Source organism: Tupaia chinensis, unplaced genomic scaffold, assembly GCF_000334495.1.
Source record: "Tupaia chinensis unplaced genomic scaffold, TupChi_1.0 Scaffold000294_5, whole genome shotgun sequence".
Classification (NCBI taxonomy): Eukaryota; Metazoa; Chordata; class Mammalia; order Scandentia; family Tupaiidae; genus Tupaia; species Tupaia belangeri.
In genome coordinates, this window is record NW_006159782.1 from 261,067 (window position 1) to 286,264 (window position 25,198).

The 25,198-nt window shown below is 49.5% G+C and overlaps 1 long non-coding RNA gene across 2 annotated transcripts in view; it reads right to left on the bottom strand.

The window, feature by feature from the left end:
- Positions 1-5,733: 5,733 nt before the first annotated feature.
- LOC102485446 (uncharacterized) overlaps positions 5,734-25,198 on the bottom strand; it is a 25,316-nt gene continuing 5,851 nt past the window's right edge. The window contains exons 2-4 of one of the 2 annotated variants that reach the window (XR_003549725.1): positions 16,701-16,781; positions 6,379-6,578; positions 5,734-5,884 (exon numbers count right to left, since the gene is read on the bottom strand). This is a non-coding gene — a long non-coding RNA (uncharacterized LOC102485446). Of the gene's footprint in view, positions 5,885-6,378; positions 6,579-13,311; positions 14,326-16,700; positions 16,782-25,198 lie in introns of those variants that run through there. The other variant, XR_003549724.1, reaches the window with a different exon arrangement.

Sequence of the window (25,198 nt, forward strand, 5' to 3'; positions counted from 1 at the left end):
GTTAAGGCCCTGCTGGGGGGGTGCCTGTCTCCCTGTCTCTGTCTCTTTTTCTCATGAAATAAATAAGTAAACTTTTTTTAGAGGTTTTTGTTATAGGGCGCATGTGCTCTCCAGAAAGACAGAGAGAGGGACAGAGAGATAGAAAGCAAGAAATCACCCCTCGGGGGGAATGCCACTCTGCAATCCCTTCTCCTCCAGTCTCCTCTCGGGATCTTGGGCATGCATGCACCCACGCCTGGCGTGAGATTAAGCCACCAGGTCCAGGACTCGAACCATGGTTGACTACATGGGAGTCCAGCGACACAGCCATTACGCCAACTGCTGGTCCCAACCTTTTAAAAATTACCTGTAATTCTCCCCTGACGGAATCCACTGTTGTTCATTTTTCTTACACATTTGGAATATCCTAGTTTTCCTTCTCCTTAAAAATGAACAAAAAGGGTCCAGCAGTTAGCATAATGGCTATGTCGCTGGACTCCCATGTAGTCAACCGTGGTTCGAGTCCTGGACGCGGTGGCTTAAACTCACGCTGGGTGCGTGCGCATGCGTGCCCAAGATCTCGAGAGGAAAATGGAGAAGGGATTGCGACGTGGCCATCTCCATCTTGCTTTCCGTCTCTCTGTCTCTCTCTCTTTCTGGTGAGCACACATGCCCTTTAGCAAAAACCTCTCCAAAAACAAAACCAAGCAAACAAAAAAGAAAATAATGAACAAAAAGATGGGGCTTATTAAACAGTGGCTGATGTGCTATGCTGCTTTGGCTCACCCCTTTACCTTCTCGAGCACTTGTCACGGCTGCTTTGGTCACACACTTGGCGACCTGCTCGTGTCCCAGAGGAAGCCTTGGCCTCCTCACCCAGGGGAAGGCGCAGGCCTGATAAGAAGGACCCACCCATGGGGAGAGGCTGGCCTTGGCCCCTGGTGGCGAGAGGGAGAGGCACAGGGAAGCTAGAGGAGCCAGGTGGAGCTGGGGATGGGGGGTGGAAGACCGCGTATCAGATCTGGCACGTGAGCTACTCTTTGTCTGCTTTGTCCCTTCCCCTCACGTGGCTGTCTGCTGTCTGCTTCTGTAACCCTGCTTGCTCTTCCCATGAGAAAATAACTCGTGCTGGGACCAGCAGTTAGCGTAATGGCTATGTCGCTGGACTCCCATGTAGGTAACCGCGGTTTGAGTCCTGGACCCGGTGGCTTAAACTCATGCTGGGCACGTGTGCGTGCGTGCCCAAGATCCCGAGAGGAGAATGGAGGAGAAGGGATTGCAGCGTGGCCATCCCCCGGAGGGTGATTTCTTGCTTGCTTTTTTCCCTCCAGACTCAATTTTGGTAGATTATATGTGTCAAGGAATTTGTGCTTCTCATCCAGAGTTTCTTTTTTGTGAGCATATAGTTGTTTATACTATCCTCTAATGATGTTTTGTATTTATATTATGCCTATTGTTATATTGCCAGCTTCATTTCTAATTTAATTTACCTGGTTCTTTTCTTTCTTCTTCATAAGTCTCACTTGTGGTGTACTGATTTTGTTTATCTTTTCAAAGAACCTTTTTTTACTTACTTTTTTTTTCTGTATAGTTTGTTTATTTTCTGGTTCATTTTGCGATGACATCCCTGTACCTGCTATTGTTTTTGCTAACTAGCCCCAAACCGTTTTGTTTAGCAATGGAACTGCTTGCATAGAAACCCCTGGTAACTGACCCCCTATAAAAGACTACTCCAGCTTCAGTTGGGGGCTGCAGTCTGCCTCTCGGGCCCCCCCACCCCCGAGCCTCAGGCTGTAGTCGTTGGCCAGCTAATAAAGACTCCCTTTAAACTGAATCTGGCTTTGGCGGTGGTTCATTTCGGTGGCACGCTACAACAGGGCTTCTGAATTCCCTGTGTGTTCCGAGGAAAGGGCTGGGCTTATTCCATTGCGAGGACCCTCAAGTGTGGGGACCGAACCAGGAGAAGGGCAGGGAGGGTGTGGATAGGCAGTGAGACAGCGGGAGCAGAGCCTGGGGACTAACGCATGGGATGGGTTTGGGGACAGGGGACCGACTGGGCTGGATTTCTTGGCCTGTGGATGCCTGTGGGGGCAGGTGGGAGGCCGGAAAAGATGGTGGCTCATTCAATGGCAGAAGGCCAACTTAAACTGGCCAAGTCCCAGAGGGAAATTGATTGCCCTTTGTCACCCTGAGATTGGGGCTAAAGTGCCCTTGAGGATGACCCGATGCCTGCAGGACTTCTCTTGCTTCACAGTGACCTCGCGGTGTCTGGCAGGCTGCACACTCACCGTGGACCAGTCTCCTTGGCCAGGGGTAAGCGACTGGGCTTGGCACGGCTTGGACCAGGGTTCTTTGAACAGAACCTCGGCAGTGAGCGGGGGACAGTGGGACTGGGTGGGCGTGTCGGGCTGAATCTGCTAGAAGGAACTACCCGATATTTGCCAACAGAGGAGGGCCGAGCTTATGGCCGGGCCGTGAAGATTCATCCGAACACACCAGCAGAAGAGTCGGGAAGCTCTAGCAGTATTTAGGGCCCATGTTGACTGGGAACAGGGACTTGATGTGACACTGCTGAGAACGCACAGCTGGGACAGCGGCGAGATGCAGAAGGCAGAGAGAGGGGTCAAAGAGAAGCTCCAGGCTGTCCTTGGCAGGCCCTGGCAGTTCAGGGGTGGGGGTGGCAGACCTCAGTGGGGAGGGGCTGACCCAGGAGAGGGCTGAGCCAGCGTTTGTCCCACGCACTCGGGCCAGGCGCACCAATAAAGCCTAGTCAAGGGTCTGGGTTGCCAGAGGAGGGGGGACGAATGTCAAATCAGTCTAAGAGGCACCCGCTGCAGCCAGACACCATGCGGAGGGCGCCCTCCCGTTCTACTGCCTCCTGGCACTGGCCTCGGGAGCGCTTTCCTCTCCCACGCACTCCTTTTTGCTTCTGTTTCCTCTTCAGACCCTGTCGGTCTTTGCTGCCTCTTCTCAAGTCTGTTTCTCCCTTTTAACTGAGAAGAACCACAGGAAGTAGAGTGAGAACTGGGCCTGGAGCCAGGGGCCTGGCTGGAGCCTCCTGGGCAGGTCCTTGACGCCCCCGCCCCGCCCCGTCACACCCAGCACCGGGGAGTGGGTCAGGCGTCAGCAGAGGTTCCCTTCCTGGACGCTCTGCGGATGGCACTGCCTGGATGTTTCTAGCATCAGGTCAGATTGCGGGTATAAACTCCTACGCGCCACATCAAAGGAAGGTCAAATAAGGTGACATACCAGTGACCTGTTTAGATCCACCTCGTGTCTTAAAACTGATTATTTACAACATCCTCTATTCACTGTCAAAGTTGTTATGAACTTTTGGGGTCAGAATGGCGAGCAGGCCGGCCGTTTCAGCATCAGGCCGGTGGCTGGATGGGATTGGAGAATGGTATTACAGTGCTGCAGGATTCCGTCAACGGGGGTTAATGCGAGATGAAACGATATATGAGAATGAAAATGTGAAGGACACCGTAAGAAGGCTTCCTGAGAACCTCTGTAATGACAGGATGTCTCGAATCCAGAGAGCCCTGGACCTGACCAGGAGGCAGCGGGTCTTGCCTAAAGAGCAATGGACAGAATACGAGGAGCAGAATTTCTGCCTTGAACCACATCTGAAAGAGGTTATTTGGGAAAGAAGAGAGGAGTGGGCAAAGAAGTCATTAGGTTGCAATCGTGGATGTGGTTGTTCTTAAAGTATTTTTATGAAGTTGGAGTCGAACCTGAAAATTTTAATTTGAAAATATTTTGGTCTGCAGGTGTATTACTTTAAATAAATGTCTATTGTCAACGTAAAAAAAAATTGCTATTGGGACTGGCAGTTAGCATAATGGCTATGTCGCTGGACTCCCACGTAGTCGACTGTGGTTCGAGTCCCGGACCCGGCGGCTTAAAATCACGCTGGGCGCGGGGGCGTGCGTGCCCAAGATCCCGAGAGGAGAATGGAGGAGAAGGGATTGTGGCGTGGCCATCCCCTCTGGGGGGTGATTTCTCGCTTTCTATCTCTCTGTCTCTCTCTGTCTGGCGAGCACCCTATAGCAAAAACCTCTCCCCCCCCCAAAAAAAATTGCTATGAACGTTTGGTCACTTTGAGAGACCTCCCGGGCACGCTGGCGTATTCTGTCTGGACCCTCATACGGGACGCTCCACGGACCTTCCTAGTGATCCACGACCAGCCCCATCACCTCCTTCCAGACTTTGCCTAAATGTCGGTTCCTCAACCAGGCTACCCTGACCACCTGACTTAAACTGAGCCCGCCCTGTCCCTCCAGGTCCCTGTCCTCTCTCCTCTTTCTCTTGCATCATCACTTCCCTTATTCCTTCCTTCCTTCCTTTCTTTCTTCTTTGTCTTTTCTTTTTAAAATTTTTGCCATAGGGTGAGTGAACTCTCCGGATAGAGACAGAGCATAAGGAAAGCGAGAAATGACCCCCCCACGGAGGATGACCACACCGCAATCCCTTCTCCATTCTCTTCTTGGGATTTTGGGCATGTACACGTACCCTGCATGTCTTTCAAGCTGCCGGGTCTGGGATTTGAACCACAAAGTCAGCCATGCAGGATCCAGTGTCTTAACCATCACACCACATGGTGGCCTATTGCCCGGTGTGATGTTCAAGCCGCTGGGGTCAGGCTCTGACCCTCAGCCAGCCATGTAGGGTCTGACTTTCTTGTGCACAGCGCCTAACTGCTGAGCTCCGGGCTGGCCTGCACGTCATTTCTTAGCATACTGCTATGGTCTATCCCTCCAAAATTCATGTGTTTTGAGATTTTTTTCTTTCTTTTGTTTTTTTTTTTTAAGAGATTTTTTGCTAGAGGGTACATGTGCTTGCTAGAGAGATGGAGAGAGACAAAAAGCAAAAAATTCCCCCTCAGGGGGATGACCACACCGCAATCCCTTCTCCTCCATTCTCCTCTCTGAATCTTGGGCATGCATGCACACATACCCAGCGTGTTTTAAGCCTCTGGGTCCAGGACTTGAACTGTGCAGTCAACTACATGGGAGTCCATTACATCATCCGCTGGTCCCCACATGTTCGAGATTTAGTTGTGATGAGATTAAGAGGGTGAAAATTTGGGTCAGCCAGTGGCGTGGAGGTTAAGGCAGGAGGATCCCACGAGGTCAACTCCATAGTTTGAGTTCTGAACCCAGAGGCTTGAAAAACATGCCGAGCACGTGTGCAAAGCCCCCAAATCCCAGTAGGAGAGTAGAGGCAAAGCCACTGTGGCGTGGCCATCCCCCTGGGAGCTGAACCAACAGGGTCTTTTCTGTTATTAACAAACAGGCCAGTCGGACCGCAAACTGAACTCAGGTGCACAGTCACTGTGGTCAGGCTCATTGTCTCCCTCTGCTGGCACGCCAGCTCCAGACAGGTCGAGAGCTTCGTTTTGCTCTCAAGCATGGGTGGGTGCGTGGTGGTCCCCGACTAAACTGAACGGATCAACGATGCTCACAGCCATGCCGCTCGGGGTCCTGCCTGCCAGGGTCCAGCCTCGGGCGTGGGTTGGCTCGACGGAGGCGGCGCAGGTGAACAGAAGACAAAAGGTCTCGGTGCCTTTTTATGCACGTCCTATGCCGGACACTCCCAGAGATCCGCTCTCTGAGGAGTGACCCCTGCTAGGAATCATTGTGCGTTTTTATTGAAAATGTGATACATGTAAGTAAATGGGAGAGGGCTACGTGTTTTAATTATCAGCTCATAAAGTTTTTAACAATAGAGAACATAGATTCTATTCAGGGTTGGATTAAGGGTGGGTCTAGTGCAGTTCCGCAATTGTTCGTTTGATGTAGATGGGTCTTCATGGAACACAGTTTCGGGAAAGCGGGTCCAGCAAGCAGAGATGATTATCAGCTGATGCGGCGCGGCAGCCATCTTGTGATTACCGGGAATGGTGCTGAGAAAAGAAAGTCTCAAGTATAGATATTAGTTCTTATGGGTCTTAATAAAGAATGGAAATTATATAATTATATAGGGTTATAAAACTTAATTCAAGGAACCCTAATATATCTTAAAGGGGTAAAACTTACTGTTTACTAGGTAAGGGCAGGGACAGCCCCCGCCGAAGCTGGACCCTGGCACCTGCCAGCTCTGAGGCAGCACTGGCTTCCCCTGGGCTCACACCTGGGCTCACACCAGGGATCACACCAGGGATCACACCTGGGCTCACACCTGGAATCCCAGACAGCTTTGGCCTGAGGATTTAAGCGGAGGTTTTGCACAGGTGAAGGGGTGGGGAAAAACAGAAGGAGGCAAAGACAGCGTATTTGGTCTTGTAGAAGTGATGGATTATTCCAAACACTGCATTACTGGGATAATCAAACATGTAAACATTTCAGGGAAGGAGAGATGCGTTCAGGAGGGGGAGGGTGGCTGGGGCGCATTCCTCACCTGGATCCATACACTGAGAACCTGAGGGTCTGGTGAACTCACTGGGGTCTCCGAGGGCCCGCCATCCCAAAGGCCAGTGGTCCCTGACTTAGGACAGCCCAAATAGGCTGAGTGCCGCTGAGAGCTCCCCCCTGGGAGGGTGAAGTCTCACTTTTCCTCTGTCTCTCCCTGGTACGTGCATGTGCCCTGAGGCAAGAACTCTAAAAAGAGAGAAAGAAAGAAATCCCAAATTATACAGCCAATTGATCCTTGTCAGAGGGCACAGGACAATGCAGTGGAGAAAAGAGTCTTTTTAAAAATAATTAACTTATTATTATTATTTTAAATTTGCTATAGGGCATGTGTTCGGAGAGAGAGAAATTTATCTTGCCAATGTTTTCTGAGTGAACTGAATAAAGCTTCTGTTGGCGGGGAGCAGACAGTCCCTCGAATGCCTTTCCCAGCCAGCCAGTGCAGACGGGTACTGTCTGATCCAGAGGCAAAAGATCGGACTCGCGCCAGCATTGCAGGACACCTAGGTGTCAGTAGAAGCACATGCAAAGCAGCGTGGGTTTTTCCTCTTTCTTTTGCTTCTAGCAAACTGTGCAACTCAGCTCCAAATAAGAAATTACTGGGTTGTCGGGAAAGTCCGGACACATTTTTGCATAGAAAAACATGTCACTTTGCCAACAATCCAATACTAAATACATTAATGAATAATTGAAAGGCAGAAAAGATGAAGGCTGACCAAAATTCCCTTTAATAGTGCTTCAGAGGTGGACGCCTGTTCCAGGGGACGGGCCAGCGGTGCTGACTGATCTCCCTAAACCCCGGGGACAGGTGGGACGGGGTTCCCAGCACCTGCAGCAGCCCCACAAGACAGCTCTCAGCTCCCATCCTCATTAGCCTTTTTTTATTTTAGGCCTATTTATTTCTTCCATGAGCAAGAGTGACGAGAGAGACAACCCACCAACAGGGTCCTGACACCACGACCCCGAGGGCCCATGGTCTTGGTCAGCCCCGGAGCGGGGGCACATGAGGGCCCAGTGTGCTCAAGGAAGTTCCTGGACGTGAACCAGGAGCCTCCCATGTGGGTCGGCCTCCCAGCGCTGCCTCCCCGCTGTGCCACAGTCGGGCCCCACGGTCAGTAGTCTCCATTTTCCTCCGTTTAAACACGGCACTGCCGTATCGGAACGGTTCATATGTGTTTTCTAGGGTCATTGATCCATTTACCAAAACACCGAGCCCCAGTGAAGTGGCTCATGGACTGACTCTGAGTAGGAAGGGAACGTCATATAAAGGGCTTCCTTCCTTCCTTCCTTCCTTCCTTCCTTTTAAAATTGCTATAGGACATGTGCTAGCCAGAGAGAGAGAGAGGGAAAGTGAGAAACTGCCCCCCAAGGAGGATGGCCACACCACAGTCCCTTCTCCTCCGTCCTCCTCTTGGGATAGTGTGACACACGCAACGTGCCAGCATGCTTCTCCAAGCTGCCAGGTCTGGGACTCGAACCGTGCTTCAGTGGAGTGCGGCCCGGGATTGAACGGGTGCAAGCGGAAAGTTGAGGTCATAGATCCTGCAGTGGCTTGAACCCTTAGACCACGGAGCAAGAGATGAAGGTCTAGGGAAGTGTGAGCACTCGGCCAGTGTCTCCTGAATCCAGCCTGTAGGTTTTCTTCTGGACTACGCCCACTGGTTCTTGATTTGATTTTTTAAAATAGGCTTAGTTTGGGGGGAACAGTTTTAGATTCACAGCAAAATTGAGAGGAAGGTACCTTGATTGGATTTTTAAGCTTTTGAGAAACAGGAAAACTTTTTCATATTTCTAAAACATATTAGGGCTGCCAGTGGCTGGTTGGTTAGGTAGCTGGGTAACCATGGCAGACTGCATGGTTCAAGTCCTATACCTGGTGGCTTGAAAAACACGCCAGGTACGTGTGCATGCATGCCCAAAATCCTGAAAGGAGAGAGAAATGGAAAGACAAAATTATGGTGTTATCATCCCCCATGGGGGTGCTTCTCACTTTCTGTCACTCTCTCCATTTCTGTCTCTTTCCAGTGAGCGAGCAGAGGTGCCATCTGGTAAATTAAAAAAAAGATTCATGTGAAACATCATTTACCAAACTATGTTTCATGAAATAATCGTTCTTTTTTGGGGGAGAGGTTTTTGCTATAGGGTGTGTGCGCTCACCAGAAAGACAGAGACATAGAAAGCAAGAAATCCCCCCCCAGAGGGGATGGCCACACTGCAATCCCTTCTCCATTCTCCTCTCAGGATCTTGGGCACGCACACGTGCCCAGCATGAGTTTAAGCCACGGGGTCTGGGACTCGAACCGTGGTCGACTACATGGGAGTTTAGTGACATAGCCATTACACTAACTGCTGGTCCCATGAAATATTAGTTCTATGAGATATTGTTATGTATATTCAATTAAAAAATTGTGGTAGCACTATTTTTTCTAAAGTTATAGGTATATAAAATGTTAAGCTCACGTATGTAGTAATAATTATGTAATAGTCCCCTTTTTCCTTTTAGAGATTTTTTTGCTATGGAGCACATGCACTTGCTGGAGAGACAGAGAGACAGAAAGCAAGATATCACCCCCCAGGGGGATGGCCATACCATGATCCCTTCTCCATTCTCCTCTAGGGCTCTTGAGCATGCACGAGCATACTCCCTGCCTGAGTTTCTAACTGCCAGTCCAGGACTCGAACTGCGGTTGGCCACATGGGAGTTCAGCACCATAACCACTACCCACCTGGCCCTGATAATCCTCCTTTAATGACGACTTTACCAAATCCTAAAATGCAAGCAAATAGCAGAAAATTCACCTGATACCCGAATTGCCTGCTAGATCTTGTGAACTGGATCTTATTTATGGGCAACGCTTATCCATTAAACATTTCATGGTTTTTTTTCTTTCTTTCTTTCTTTTCATTTGAGGACTGAAGTCTGACTGCTTTTTCCTATTTCTAAAATCCCTTCCAGAGGGCCTGGGGTGAGTCCCACCCACAGACGTTAACAGGCCACTTCGGCCCATTTGATAACAAAATCTTCCTGCTTCCTGTCCCTGGCTTAGTATCCCTGCAATGGGTGAGTCGCACCCACAATCAGTAACACCATTTTGACTTTGATAACAGGACGCTTCCCAGATCCCGTCCTTGGGACAGTACCCTGTGACTGCACCAGCAGCCCTCCATCTCTGTCAAAGTACACTCCCTACTCCTTCCCAAACTCCCAAGTCCTGCTTCCACATGTCCCGCCTCTTTGGGCCAGGCCAGTGGAAAGCTCTTCACTAAATTCTCACTCTCAAAATCAAAGCAAAGGAGCCCTGCCCTGACCACTCCGAGACAGGGGCACGTTTTCCTCCTCTCCGGCCTAGGTCTTGGAAGTTCATGCTTAGAAACAAACCACATTAATTCTTAGTTGGTTATTTCAGTTGACACCTTTTAAAATTTTGCTCTGTGGCACGTGTGCTTGTCAGAGGGAGGGAAAGGAGACAGCGCCCTCCAGGGGGAGTGGCCACACTACAATCCCTTCTCCTCCATTTTCCTCTTGGGACTCTCAGTACACACATGAGCCCAGTGTGATTCTCAGGTCACCTGGTCTGGGACTCAAACCAGGCAACTGACCATGTGGGATCCAGCCACTGTAACCACCATGCCCCATTGCTGGCCCTTAGCCACTAAACATTTCAAATGTCATTTATCAACATGCAAGCTTGGGTTCTTAGTATGTTCTTCAATTAAACCTCAACTTACGATTGATACTCAATATCTATTATATGTTAAATCTCAAAGCAGATTTTACTGTATTTGTTTGTTTAGGTTTTTGTCATAGGTTGCATGCTCTTGCCAGAGAGAGAAGAGAAAAAGAGAAGGAGGGATTTTTTTTCAGTTGTTCTTTTTTTCTTCTTTCCTTCCTTTCTCCCCCCCTTCCATTTGTTTGTTTGTTTGTTTGTTTGTTTGCTTCTTTGTTTTAAGAGAGATTTTTGCTATAGGGCATGTGCGCTGGCTGGGAGAGACGGAGAGAAAGAAAAATCACCCCCAAGGGGGGATGGCCATGTAGCAATCCCTTTGGGCATACACACACATGTGCCCAGAGTGAGTTTTAAGCCACTGGGTCCAGGACTCAAACCATGATCGACTACGTGGGAGTCCAGCAACATAACCATTATGCCATCTGCTGGTCCTCTTCCTTCCTTTCTTTCTAGAGAGGAGGGCCCTTGTCGGGATCTCCATACTCCAGGGCCTCTAGCTCCAGGCCTCCAGCCAGCCAGGATCACATCAGGCTTGTTCAGGTTGATCTGGGATCTGAACCCAGGGCCTACCCATACGGCTTCAGCACTGCCCAGCAACACCCTGCACCTGTACCACCTAAAACAGATTTTTTTAAAAAGTATTGGAACTTAGGTATCCTTTTAAAGTAAGTTTGCATTTAGACCAGCATTGCTGAGTTCTGTATATATCAGAAATACTCAGTGCTCCAGGCAGGCCAGTGGGTGAGTGTGGAGCCCTGGAGGACTGTGGCCTGAGGAAGAGTTCATGGTTTCCCAGCCAGATCTGCCCCGGACTCTGTGCATCAGTAAAACGACTGCAACAAACAGAGCATCAAAGGGATTAGACGCAGCCTGACATAGGACCAGCAGAAGGCAAAATGGTTACATTGCTGGACTCCCATGTAGTCTACTATAGTTCAAGTCCTGGACCTGGCGGCTTAAAACTCATGCTGGGCACGTGTGTGTGCACACGTGCCCGAGATCCCCAAAGGAAAATGGAGGGGAAGGAATTGCAGCATGGCCATCCCCCTGGGAGGGTGATTTCTTACTTTTTGTCTCTCTGTCTCTCCAGCGAGCACATGTGCCCTATATCAAAAATATCTCAAAAAAACATAAACAAACAAAACAAGCTACAAAAACACAAAACACTGGCTATGAAGGTGTGAATCATCCCATAATCTTCACCCAAAAATGTCTCTTGAAGGTAACAATTTCAAGTTTGGCCCACATTTTCTGGAATTACATAATGATTATGCGTGAGAATTCTGGAAAATGTTATTTACTCAGAGACAGACGGAGGGGTCAGCCAGTGGCATGGTAGTTAAGGCTGATGTATCCCACAAGGCTGACTTCGTGACTGGAGTCCCAGACCCAGCGACTTGAAAAACATGCCAGGCACGTGCATGTATGTGCCCAAAATCCTGCAAAGAGAATAGAGGAGAAGGGCTGAGGGGTGGCCATCCCCCCTCCTCCAGGGGGTGATTTCTCACATTCTCTCTCCGCTTTGCCTCTCTCTGGTGAGCACATGCACCCTATAGCAAAAAATAAAGAGAAAAAAAAATTACAGAGATGGAGGAAGGGAGGTGGCGACCCACCAGCCTCAGTCGGTGGGCACATGCGCTGCGTGTACAGGCAGACCTCGGCCCAAGCCCAGGACCTTCCCATGCAGCTTCAGCATCAAGGAGCATCGCATTGCTGCCACGCCAACTGCGGCTGGCCAGGGAAGACGTTCCCTTCATGTCTGAGGTGTGAGTTTAAGCCACTGGGTTCGGGAGTCGAACCATGGTAGACTACATGGGAGTCCAGCGACATAGCCATTATGCCAACTGCTGGTCCCATCTGAATAGTTTCTTAAGTTTTAAACCACAAACCTACACCCTGCACAGTGGTTGGCTGTGCATGATGTCGGGAGACTGGATGGTTCCTCTCAGAGGTGCTTAGCCATGGCTTTGCCACTGGCTGCGGGAGGCTCAGGCAGTCTTGGCACGTCTTGGTCTTAATTTAGAGTTGAGTTTGCCTTGGTAAACCTGTCGAATTCTGAATAGTACAAAGTGGGTCCGGATTTAAACATTCTTACAATGTTATTGCTGGAGCCAGACTGTGGCATGATGGTTAAGGTGGCTGGATCCCACATGGCTGACTTCAGTTCAAGGCCCAGACCCAGAGACTTTGCCAGGCCCAAATGCATGCCCAAAATCCTGGAAGAAGGAAAAAATAGAGAAGGGATTGAGGCATGACTATGCCCTATGGGGTGCTTTCTCACTTTCTTCCTCTCTCTGGCAAGCATAAGTCCCCTCTGGCAAATTAGAAAGATAGTTCTCACTGCAGAGTAGATTTTGCAAGAGATTATTTTATTTATTATTTTATTTTTTTATGTTTAATCACTGTCCATCTTTACAGCAGACCAAACAGATTTTCCCATTATGAATATATGTTGTATTAGTCCAGTCAAAGCTATTACCATACACATTACCAACACCAGGTCACTTCCCACTTTTGAGTTCATTGCATGATTTTGCTTTTTTACCCCCTTGAGTCTCTCTTTCCCACCCCCAGTAAGAGATTACTAAACTATTTTCTTGGTGTTAGGAACCTTATACTCTGGTTATGGAAGGACACTTAAGCTTGTAAGTCATTGTATTTACTATTGATTATTTGGTCATATCATCACAGATCTTTGATTATAGTTTGTTGTGTTTTTTTATTAATTAATTTTTTTTTTTTTTGCTATAGAATGTGTATACTTGCCAGAGAGAGTCAGACAGAGAGAGAGGGGGAAGTGAGAATCACTCCCCGTTCTCCTCTCAGGATTTGGACACGCATGGACACGTGCCCAGCGTGCCTCTCAAGCCACCTAGTTGGTGACTTGAACTGCTCAGTCATGTGGGATCCAGCCACTGGGACCACCACAGCACTGGCTGGCTCTGGTTATACTACTGTAGACGTTTAGTTAATGAAAGAAAAACTTTCTTTACTTGAGTGTCTTCCTGATGAGAAATTTCCCCTGGACAATGATAGAAATGTGAATTATTTACTTTATGTCTCCAGTTGTATTTATGATAAGGGTTAAAACGTAATTTAGTTCAGTTCTGATAGCTAAGGATACCCCCAATATACCTGAGTGAAACTCGTTTTTGCATTATTCACAAATAGTTTAAAATTCAACTATAAAGAGATCATTTTAAACAGCTGTATTTTATTACGCTTTAATTCAAACCTTCCGCTGGTTCAGACCCGCCTTTCTCCCAAATGGACCCACAGGTCCTCACCTGGCAGCCGTGGGCTGGGCCTGGGCTCCTGACACCTGGCTTCCTGGGCAGTGTTCAGGACCCTCCTGCTGGCTGAGCACTGAGTTCCGGGGCGGACACCCAGATCTCCATCTCCGAATCCCTGCCGGCTGCAGTATTTGGTGATTTTTATTATTGTTTTTTGCAAGAGGGATTTTTCAAGCATAAGGATATGAACATTTCCTAGGGAACATAATGCAGGAGACCGCGGAAAGGTGGGTCCCTTAAGCACTAGTGAGGGTCCCCGACGCGGAACTTCTTACCGCAGGGCCTTAAGAGACAAGGAAAGAAGTCTTCGAGAACTCTCGGCGGGAGTCCAGACTCACGGGTGGGGGAGGCGCCTAGCAAGCGGAAAGGGGAAGGGGCCTTCGCGCAGAACGACTGCGTTTGTGAGCGTCGGTGAGAAGGCCACAGTCTGGAGCGCACCCTGCCTGGTGCGCACCCTGCCTGGTGCGCACCCTGCCTGGTCCGCCCCCGCAGGGGTACGCACAGTCCTGCTGCGCAGGAGCCAGAGGAAGGGACGCTCTGGGCGGCGCGAGCCCGAGCCCGAGCCCGCTGCAGACGCCGGTCCTCGTTTTCTTTCCTTGTAAAGTGAATTCCCGGGAGGTTCCGATGCTTTTGCTCGGTAGAGCAAGGGGAAATAAGACATTTTTTATGTATGCCATTGTCTTTGCTGGTGACAGAGCAGCGGTCCCCAGTGCGTTTCCGAGTCTGCTGTAACCGAATGAGAGGAGCGAAAGCTGCTCCCTTCGCTGCAATAACGAGCAGGAAGAAAAAGTGCTTGTTGCAAAGGGCTGATTATTAGAGGCCTCTGAGCGTTCTGCCTTCACCTGCTGAGCAGATCATGACTTCGAGTATGCAGGGATTTATCGCTGTGCAAGTGCATTCGCAAATTGTGAACACCTAAAAGATAGGAACCGACTAATATTGAACTACAGAGGTTGAGTCCAACAGGTAATGCAGTGGCTAGGATGCTAGACTCCCACGTGGCTGACTAGGGTTCACGTCTTGGACCGGGAGGCTTGCTTTTGCACTTTCTCACTTTCCGTCTGTTTCTCTGTCTCTCTCTGGTGAACACATGTGCCCTGGCAAATTAAAATAATAGTAATAATAATAAATAAAAATAATTATTTCAAAAGAACAAAACACTTGGGGCCAGCAGGTCACATGGTGGTTAAGGGTGCTGGACTCTCATATGATCGACCATGGTTCAAGTCCTGGATCTGGCTTGCTTTCTCACTTTCCTTCTCTCTCTCTCTGTCCCTCTCTGGTCAAATTAAAAATAAATAAGTAAATAAATAAAGTTAAATAATTTAAAAAAAAACAACTACAGAGGCTTGGGACCAGCAGTTAGCATAATGGCTATGTCGCTGGACTCCCATGTAGTCGACCACGGTTCGAGTCCTGGACCCGGTGGCTTAAACTCATGCCAGGCACCATGTTCACGCATAGCCAAGATCCCGAGAGGAGAATGGAGAAGAAGGGATTTTGCAGTGTGGCCATCCCCCCTGGGGGGTGATTTCTCACTTTCTGTCTCTCTGTCTCTCTGTCTGGCGAGTGCATGCGCCCTATAGCAAAAACCTCTCCAAAAAAAAAAAAAAAAAGAAACTACAGAGGCAAAGATGGAGTGTTTGAAGGGGTGCAGAATTATGAAAACTCTGGTGCTCTCCACCCCCCACCCCAGGAGCTATACCACTACACGCCCCTTGGAGGTGGCCCTGGTAGCTGTATGTGACTGGCATATTTTCCAGAGCTCTGATGAACTAGAGCTCAGGCTCCTGGGCTTTACAAGTACCACCTGTTGAGGAAACTCTACTCTTTTTTTTTTTTTTGGAGAGGTTTATGGTATAGGGCACGTTCGCAAGAAATCACGCCCCCCCCCCGGGGGGATGACCACGCCGCAGTCCCTTCTCCTCCATCCCCTCCATTCTCCTCTCAGGATCTTGGGCATATACACACATGTGCCCGCGTGAGTTTTAAGCCACTGGGTCGGGGACTTGAACTACGGTCGACTACATGGGAGTCCAGTGACATAGCCATTATGCTAACTGCTGGTCCCAGAGGAAGCTCTACTCTTACGAGACCAGCTGCAAGGAGGCCCTCCCGAGACTCAGGTGCCTGGAAGCTTGGGCATGCCCCAGAAAGAGAAGTGGAGGCAGACTGCAGAGCCTGCTTTTACTGTGGGTTTGCCACGAAGTCTGCATCCTGTGACTGAGTAACAGGATGTAGCGGGAGTGTGCATGGGGGTAGGGAGGTGACGACATAGCAGGAGCTCAAGACGGAGCAACACGCTGAGAGAGTGTGATTCGGTGTCCTCCTTCCCCAGACCCTTTGCACTGTGACCTGAAGTCAGCCGGCAGCTCAGGGTAAACACGCTTCACAGAGCAAGCCTGCAAGTACGCTAATTAGTTGGTGTAAGGATCAAACTCAGGCTGGCATGATTACCTAGTGGTTAAGGAGCTGGATCCTACATTACTGCACTTCATGTTTTTTTTTTTAAAGAGAGGTTTTTGCTATAGGGCACGTGCGTTCCCTAGAAAGACAGAGAGACAGAAAGCAAGAACTCACCCCCCAGGGGGAATGGCCACATTACAATCCCTTCTCCTCCATTCTCCTCTCGGGATCTTGGGTATGCGTGAACACAGCACCTGCCATGAGTTTAAGCCACCGGGTCCGGGACTCGAACTGTGGTCTACTACATGGGAGTCCAGCAATGTAGCCATTATGCCATCTGCTGGTCCCAATGACTGCACTTCAAATGCTGGCCCAGTGGCTTAAAAAATAGGCTGGGTCCATGTGCATGCATGCCTCAAATCCTGAGGACAGAGATCCAGAAGGGATTGTGCCGTGACCACGCCCCTTGCAGGGTACATGTTCTCTCTCTCTCTCTCTCTCTCTCTCTCTGGTGAGCACGTACACCCTCTGGCAATTAAATTAATAAATAAATAAAGATCAAACTCAGCTTCTACCCAGATTTTCTAAGATAAGCACTTTACAGAGAAGTGAACCTGAAAGGAGGTGTCTGGAGGATTTCAACTGCATCCGTCGGCTTTGAAACTGCATTATAGGAAGTTATTAGTAAAAATAGTCACGGGGCCAATCAAAGGCCAGGGTGGGGGAGGGGGAGTGGTGGGGAGGAGAGGAGCTGGCCTGCAGAACTGCACCAAGAAACAGGTCTGAGCAGGTGACCCGGGAGCTCAGGGAGGGCGGCTGTCAGGGAGGACCATGGAACCGAAGGGGCATTGGGTCAAATAGAGTCCCTCCAAATTCAGGCTTACCTGGTACCTGTGACTATGCCCTGGTTTGCAAAAGGGTCTTCGCAGACGTAATCAGACGAGGTCACGCTGGATTGCGTCCTCCTGGAAATCACATAAGGGAGACTTGTAAGGACAGTGACGCTGCCACAGAGGGAAGACGACCCATGAAGCCCAAGGCAGAGGCTGCGGGGATGCTGCCATGGGGGGATGCTGAGGACTGTGGATGTCTTAAGCAACAGACGTTATTTCTCACAGTTCTGGAGCCTGTGAAGTCCGAGATCAAGGTGCTAACAGGCTTGGCATCTGGCTAGGGCCTGCGTCTTGGCTTCCATAATGGCCGCCTTCTAAATGTGTCCTCATGTGGGGGGGGAGGGAAGCTCCATCTCCCCTGTCTCTCTTTTTTTTTTAATTATTTAAGTTTGTTTATTTATTCATTCATTTTTAATTTGGCCAGAGAGACACACACACAGAGAGAAAGAGAGAAAGTGAGAAAAGCAAGCCACCAGGTCCAGGACTTGAACCGTGGTTGGCCATGTGGGAATATCCAGCGCCCTAACCACCATGCCACCTGCTGGTCCCTCCCCTGTCTCTTATAAGGGCACTAATCTCATTACGGGGCCCCACCCTCATGGCTTCATCTAAACCTTATCACTTCCCAAAGGTCCTGCCTCCTAATAGCATCACTGGTGGGTTAGGATTTCACTTATGAATTTTGGAGACACACATACTCAGTCCATCACAGTCGGGAACTGCCAGGAACTAGAAGAAGCAAGGAAGGACTCCTTCTGTGATCAGACTCCTGGATTTCAGACTTCTGGCCTCTGGAGAGAATGAAGTCTGTTGTTTGAAGCTGCCCAGTCTGTGGCCATCTGTGGGCAAGTACTCCAGGAGAGAAGTCATCCGGCTGAGCTGTGGAGTGCGTCTGCCTCTCACACCTTCAACCCCACACCGGTAAATACCTAAGTAAAGTATATCTAAGCCAAATGCATTTTCCAGAAACTTCTGTATCCAAAACATCAAGTTCACAGAGACTTCTCCTCAGGCTCTGTCTGACGGTTGCTTCTGGAGGAAGGAGCAGCACCTGCCTCCTCCAGTTCACTTCTGCCTGGAGACGGTGAAACCAGAATAGCAGCTTGGCAGATTCTGGGTAGTGAAGGTCATTCCCTCTTTCTAGAAAAGACTTCGACAATCAGAAATCACATGTGGGAACCAACAGATGGCATCATGGTTACTTCACTGGGCTTCCACATGACCAACCATGGTTCAAATCCTAGATGTGGAGGCTTGCAACTCACGCTGGGCAAGTGCACATGCATGCCCAAAGTCCCAAGAGAAGAATGGAGAAGGGATTTGGCATGACCATCCTCCTGGGAGGTGATTTCTCGCTTTCTATCTTTCTCTCTCTGGCAAACACACATAGCAGAAATCTCTCTTTAAAAATAAAAGAGAGAGAGAAAGAGAGAAATCACATGTGGGCTTCAGGGACCACCAGGCATGAGGGGCCCTGGGGTCAGTGAGGAAGGAGAAGTTACAGTCATTGTGAGGGAGGGAGGAATTAATCGACTTTGCAAATCCAATTGGGCCCCTGTGGACTATAAGAAATGAAGGTAACCTTCAAGTAAATCAGCTATGGCCAAGTACATAACCTTTTTATTAAAATTTAAACATCTCACTCTGGTATCTAAAGCAAGGGGCTTTAGCTTGATGGCTTTCTGCCTCTGACCTCGCTAGGCCAGAGCTGAGTGTCCTGAAGTGGTGGCTTGGAGTCACGGCTGCTCCCCTGGGCTGAAGTGCCCTAGAACCCCAGGAGCCTGGGATAGGGTGAGTGAGTCCACGCAGGTTTGCAAATATGCCCACCCAACCCCGGGTGCCCTGCCCTTCTCCATGATGGGGGCGGGGTGGGGGTAAGGGGGTTGCCCAATTGCACCAAGGCTTTCCAGACTGGGTACATTATAATGTTCATGAATAATTTATGTTAGTAAGTCCATTTATGTTAATGAACAGATGCATATTCTGGATATAGTCCTCTGTCAGGTGAGATGCTGCATTTGGCTATGGCGTTCGGGTTTCCAGTGTGCACCTCACGTACATGTGCCAGTCTTTGCTTTATTTTATTTATGTTTAAGAAATAATTATTTATCTTTATTTATTCATTTCTTTTAATTTGATCAGAGACAGACAGAGAAAGAGAGAGAGAGAGAAAGAGAAAGTAAGAAAGCAAGCCATCAGGTCCAGGACTTGAACCATGGTTGGCCATGTGGGAGTGTCCAGCGCCTTAACCACCATGCCACCTGCTGGTCCCGCCATTCTTTGTTTTATTAAAATGACCATGTTCAGAGAGCTGAACGGAGGCACAGTGGTAGGACATGATGCTCTGTGAGGCTGACCCACAGGAACGTTCTGGGTTTGCACCTGGAGACCTGTATGCACACAGGCACGCGTGTGCTCATGGCCTGGGGTTGGCAGAGACTGGGTGGGTCATGGCAGTAGGACCCTGTTGGGGGTGCTGTCACTCTGTCTGACTGTTTGTCTCTGTCTCTCTTGCTCATAGAAAAAATACATAAAAACATTTTTAAATGACCATTTTACTTTCATAGGTTCAAATTCCAGCTCTACCCCAACTCACTTCCCATACTCTGTGTCTCTCTTTCTTCTGTAAAATGACCACATGGAGTGCACCACCTTGTTGGGCTCCCATGAGAATCCAGTGACTTGAACGCTTCGAGGGGCTTCTGGCGCAGGGCGGCATGCGAGCACCCTCACTGCCAGTTTACGAAGCTGCAGTGGAGGTGGGAATTGAGGTGCCCGGTAGGGGCAGGGCGGGCAGCACTCTGAGGGCTACTGCATTTCCGTAGGCTGCCCTACAGGGGAGGAAGGAACACGGCAAAGCCACGTGGTAATCATGGCAAAGCCACGTGGTAATTGAGAAACTTGAACTTGAAAATAAATGCGGAGGTCCTGGAGACTGAAGCATTTGGTAGAAACGGTTCAGAGAGGTGCTCTCTGGAAGAGTCGGTGACCGTGAGGCTGGGGTGGCCAAGGAGATAGGGCCGCCTGGTAGTTCTGGCTGTCCTGCAGGCCTGTGACCTGTGTGACTTGCCTAGCTGAAGGCCTGGGGCTAGCAGACTTCCTCGGGAGGCCCAGTGCAATGCCAATGCAGCCTTCTATTCAATGCAGGAGGATAGGCGTCAACTGCTACAGGGCCAGCGTGCCATACCTGCCTTCCTCCCAGGCCTGCACGGCGTCTTTTATTTGCTCCTCAGGGTCGTGCTCCCTCTGGCGTGAGGTTACTCCCAGAGGAGCCGGGGGTCCTGGGACCTTTCCCCTGAAGATACGGCGGGCCACCTGTGTTTCTGGGCACGTGTCAGCTCCTGGATCTTTCCCCGTTCTGGAGGGGCCTATCAGCCCTTCCCATGGGCCCGTCACTCTCACTCAGTGGATCAGGACACCAAGGGAGGACGACTGCCGTGCCCAGACCCGCAGGCACCTAGAGGAAGCATGGACAGAGGTTCTTTCTCTTCAGCTCCCTGTGGAGGACACCGTGGCACAGCCTGCCTGGGGTGAGGATGGCTGCCACCATGTGCTGCCCCGAGTTGTCACAGGGCACCAACACTAACCTCCCCACAGGTACGTCCAGGTCCCAGACTCTAGTCTCCCGTAGTCAATCAGACCTCATTTACAAAACACAGATTCAAAAGGAAAAAGATCAGGACCACGGAGCATGAAACCCACACGCGGGGCCCTCCCAGCACGGGGCCTGTGTGTCCCGAGAGAGCTGGCCCACCTCTCCTCGGGATCCGCAGCTCCCTGTGCTCGTCTCCAGCAAGGAAAGTCTGCACACAGATGCCCACGTGCCCGGAAATGCAGTCGTCCCTCGGTCTCCACGGGAAGTTGGTTTCAGGGCCCTGCGAATACCAACATCCAGGAGGCACAAACCTCTTATTTAAAACGGTGTAGTTTGCATCTAACCTTCCACATCCTCCTGTACACTTTAAATCAACTGTAGAGTACCCATAATATCTGGTATGATTTAAATGCTATGGACTTGGTTGTTACACGGTATTGTTTAGGGAATAACGACAAGGAAAGAAAAGTCTGTGGGTCAGCCCTGTAGCCTAGTGGTTAAGGGCACTGGATTGCATATGGCTGACTGTGGTTTGGGTCTCAGCCCCAGTGGATTGAAAAACAGGCTGGGTGCTTATGCCTGTGTGCCCCAAATCTGGACAGGAAATGGACTGAGGCATGACCACGCCCCTGGGGGGAGCGTTTTCTCTCACGCTCTCTGGGAAGTGCATGAGCCCTTTGCCAATTCAAAAAAATGAAAAGAACCTGTACCCACTCAGCGCAAGTGTAACTATCACAGGCCACCAAAGTACACTTCAGCGGCCATTTTCCACCTGTGGCAGGATGCTGGCCCGCAGAGGCAGAGGACTGGACACAGCTCTCTGGCCGGTAACTGGTTCTGCCTAGCTCTCAAGTCCCTGTTCTTGCCAACAGCAGGTGAAAGAAAGAAGTAAACAACGTGGACGCGCTCACCCACGCTCACTCGGTCTCCTGTGCCTTCAGAAACTTCCTTCCTGGTTAATGTGTCAAGACTGAAGTTCAAGCAAGCTCAGGTCGTGTTCCCTCCCAAGACGCCCTGCTGCTTCTTCCCAGCATGGTGCCGGGGTGCAGGGTGAGTCTGGCAGCCCCCTGGCTCCTGTCTCTGGTCACCTGGCTGGGCAGCTCCTGGGCTTTCCTCCTGGTGCCTGTGGAGGTGCTGCCAGCCGTGGGCCCTGGGGTCCCAGCCCGGGGCTCCAGCCTGGCGTGGGCCCCAACCCCTACCTTCTGATCTGCTGGGACCTGCACTGCTTTCCCCGGCCCACACTGGAGGGTGCAGGATCTGTGAGACCACCTTCCAGCCCACTCTCCCGAGCCTTCTCAGTCATTTCCGAACCACGGCCCGGGCAGCCCAGTGTCGTTCCTGGGCCATGCATGCCTCGGGCCTGCCTCTGTGGTTTTGATCCAGAGGAGGGACTCAGCACATTCGTGTCTGATCTCCGGTGTCCTCCTACCCAGGGCAAATGTCCCCAAGTCACGTCTCCTGGCCTTGTACGCTGCTCTAGCCCAAGTCCACCAGGCTGCGCTCTGCTTCATCCAGGCGAGCCTCTGGGCTTAGAAAATCCCCTTTTTCTTTGACCCAAGCTCAGTTTCAAGACTATTGTCTCACATGTACTCGGAGTGGGTCTTAACACTCAGAGGTAAGGTCTTTTTTTCTCATTATATTTCTACTGTGAGAATCTTGATTATCCCTGCGGCAAACAGAAGTCTCTGACGGAATAAGAGAAGAGGAAAATAGTAATACGTTTAAGACCATAGCCCTCATTTACCTCTAGCTCCGCACCGAACACAAGCATATTGGGATTGCTCTTCATCTGTCGTCCCAAATGCAGTAGCTACTTAAAGGTAGGAGACACATCTCTCTCTCTCTCTCTCTCTCTCTCTCTCTCTGGGTAGTACATGGACCCTATAGCAAATTTATTTTTTTTTAAATATGGAGTCCAGTCTCAACCCAGGCAAATTAAATCAAAGCGAGAAATCACCCCCCCAGGTGGGGTGGCCATGCTGCAATCCCCTCTCCTCCATTCTCCTCTTGGGATCTTGGGAACGTGCCTGGTGTGAGTTTAAGCCGCCGGGTCCCAGACTCAAACCACGCTCAACTACATGGGAGTCCAGCGACATAGCCATTATACCAACTGCTAGTCCCAGGAGATAAATCTCATATGCTTTTAAAAAATAATAATAATAATTTTATTTAGCTTTATTTATTTATTTATTATTTTAATTTGACCAGAGAGGGACGGAGAGAGAAAGTGAGAAAGCAATCTGCCAAGTCCAGGACTGGAGCTGCAGTTGTCCATGTGGAAATCCAGCACCCTTAACCACCATGTCACCTGCCAGCCCCAAATCTCATACAGTTTTTAAAAATTTGCTATGTGGCACATGCACTCTTCAGAGAGAGATAGAGAGACAGAGAAACGGAGAGAAAAATTGAGAATGTACCACCTGGGGGAATGGCCATGGTGTAATCCCTTCTCCATTTTCCTCTTAGGATTTTGGGTACACACACACACACACACACACACACACACTCACTCAGTGTTTTTCCAGTTACTGGGTCTGGGACTTGAACCACACAGATGGCCACATAGGATCTAACCATCTTAACCACCATGCCTCCTAGCTAACCCAATCTCATTCTTTTATTTTTTTTAGAGAGATTTTTTGCTATAGGGTGCATGCACTCACTGAAGACACAGAGAGAGACAGAGACGCAGAGAGAGCAAGAAATTGCATGCTGCAATCCCATTCTCCATTTTCCTCTTGGGATTTTAGGGACGCACACACACACACACACCAGGCATGAGTTTCAAACAACCGGGTCCAGAACTGGAGCCACAGTTGACCATGTGAGAGTCCAGCACCTTAACCACTACACCATATGCTTGTTCCCCCTCAGTTTTTAAAGTGTCTAAATATGAAGCAACTTCAAAAAAGTAGAAAAATAGAATTAAATTTTGAGTTTATTTTGGTGCAAAAATGCTGAAATTCATGCATAGTTGTTTTCATGACATTCATTTTCTATGAACTTTTTGAAGACCTTTGTATTGTGCCTGGCACTTTATAGGCTCTTAGAAACTATTGGACAGGTAGATGGTTGGGTGGGTGGGTAGGTGGGTGTGTGGACAGGTAGGTGGATGGATGGATCGGTAGTTTGGTAGGTGGATGAGTAGGTTGATGGGTAGATGAGTAGGTGAGTGGGTGGGTGGGTAGACGGATTAGCCAATGAGTAGGTTGATGGTTTGATTGGTAGGTGGGTGGGTGGCTATGTAGGCTGATGGGCAGTTGGGTGGAAAAACGAGTGGAAGGATGAAGAGATGGGTAGATAGAAGGATGGGCAATGGGTTTTGGGTGGATGATGAATGAGTAGGTGGGTGGATAGCTCAGAATTAAAACAGAGATGAAAGCGACTGCTCATAGGCAAAAGAAGAGATCATATTGCAAATTTCTGCAGCGATATAACTCCTTGGAGTTGCTCATGTATACCATGACTTGTTTCCGGGACACAGGAGGCCTCTCAGTAGCCATGTGAGTAAGCTGTGAAAGATCCTCTAGCTCCAGTCAAGCCTGCATACGAGTGCAGCCCCAGCCAACACTTTGACTGCAGCCTCATTAATGTCCTAAGCCAGAACCATCCAGATGAGCCACTCTTAAATTCCTGACTCACAGGGTCAACAGATGACATAATGGTTACATCACTAGACTCCCACATGGCTGACCTTGGTTTGAGTCCTGGGCCTGGTGGCTTGAAAATCACATTGGAGGGTGTGTGTGTGTGTGCTCAAGACCCTGGGACGAGAATGGAAGAGAAGGGATTGTGGAGTGGTCACGCACCCTGGAGTGGTGATTTCTCGCTTTCCCTTTCATGGTCTCTGTCTCTCTGGCAAGTGCATGTGCCCTACAGCAAAAACCTCTTAAAAAATTCTGACACACAGAAATTGTAAGATAATAAAGATGTCTGTGGCTTCAAACCACAAAGTTTTGGGATACTTTGTTACGCAGCAGTAGTTAACTAATAAACCTATCAAACTTCTACCTGTATCTCATTGGTCAAAACTGTGTCACTTGACCACCCTGAGATACAGGGAAGCTGGGACTATATTGGGTCATTGGAAAAGTCATGACACATTGTTTCATTAAAAAAATTAAAAAAGAAAACTTTTCAGACAATCCAATAATATGTTCATGACCTTTTTCTTTCTTATTGACATAGGGTATATGTGTGTGCTGTGAGAGACAGAGTCAAAGAGAGAGGGAAAGTGAGAAATTACCCCTCAGTGGGGATGGCCACACTGCAATCCCTTTTCCTCCATTCTCCTCTCAGGATTTTGGCCATGTATATACACACGTGCCTGGCATGTTTTTCAAGCTGCTGGGTCTGGGACTCAAATCACAGAGTCAGCCATGTGGGATCCAGTGCCTTAACCACATGCCACCTGCTGGCAGAGTTATGGCCTTTAAAAATGATCTGTTTTACTATCCTGAACAAAACCGTGATCCTGTTAGCAAGGGTGAAGGGCAGACGGGTAGTGTTTGGGTATGCTGCTGGGGGCAACAGCCAGAGAAGGTTGCGTTTTAGTCAAAACTTACAGGTTGTGTGGGCTGGGGGAGGGCATAAACAAAGGAAGCTGTGTGGGGCCAGCAGATGGCATAATGGCTACGTCACTGGACTCCCACATAGTCGACTGCGGTTTGAGTCCCGGACCTGGTGGCTTAAACTAACACCGGGCGTTTGTGCTTGTGTGTCTAAGATCCCAAGAGGAGAATGGAGGAGAAGGGATTGCAGTATGGCCATTTCCCCTAAGGGGTGATTTCTCACTTTCCGTCTCTCTGTCTCTCTCTGTCTTTCTGGAGAGTGCACGCACCCTATAGCAAAAACCTCTCTTAAGAAAAAAAAAAAAAAGAGGCCCGCAGTTTCG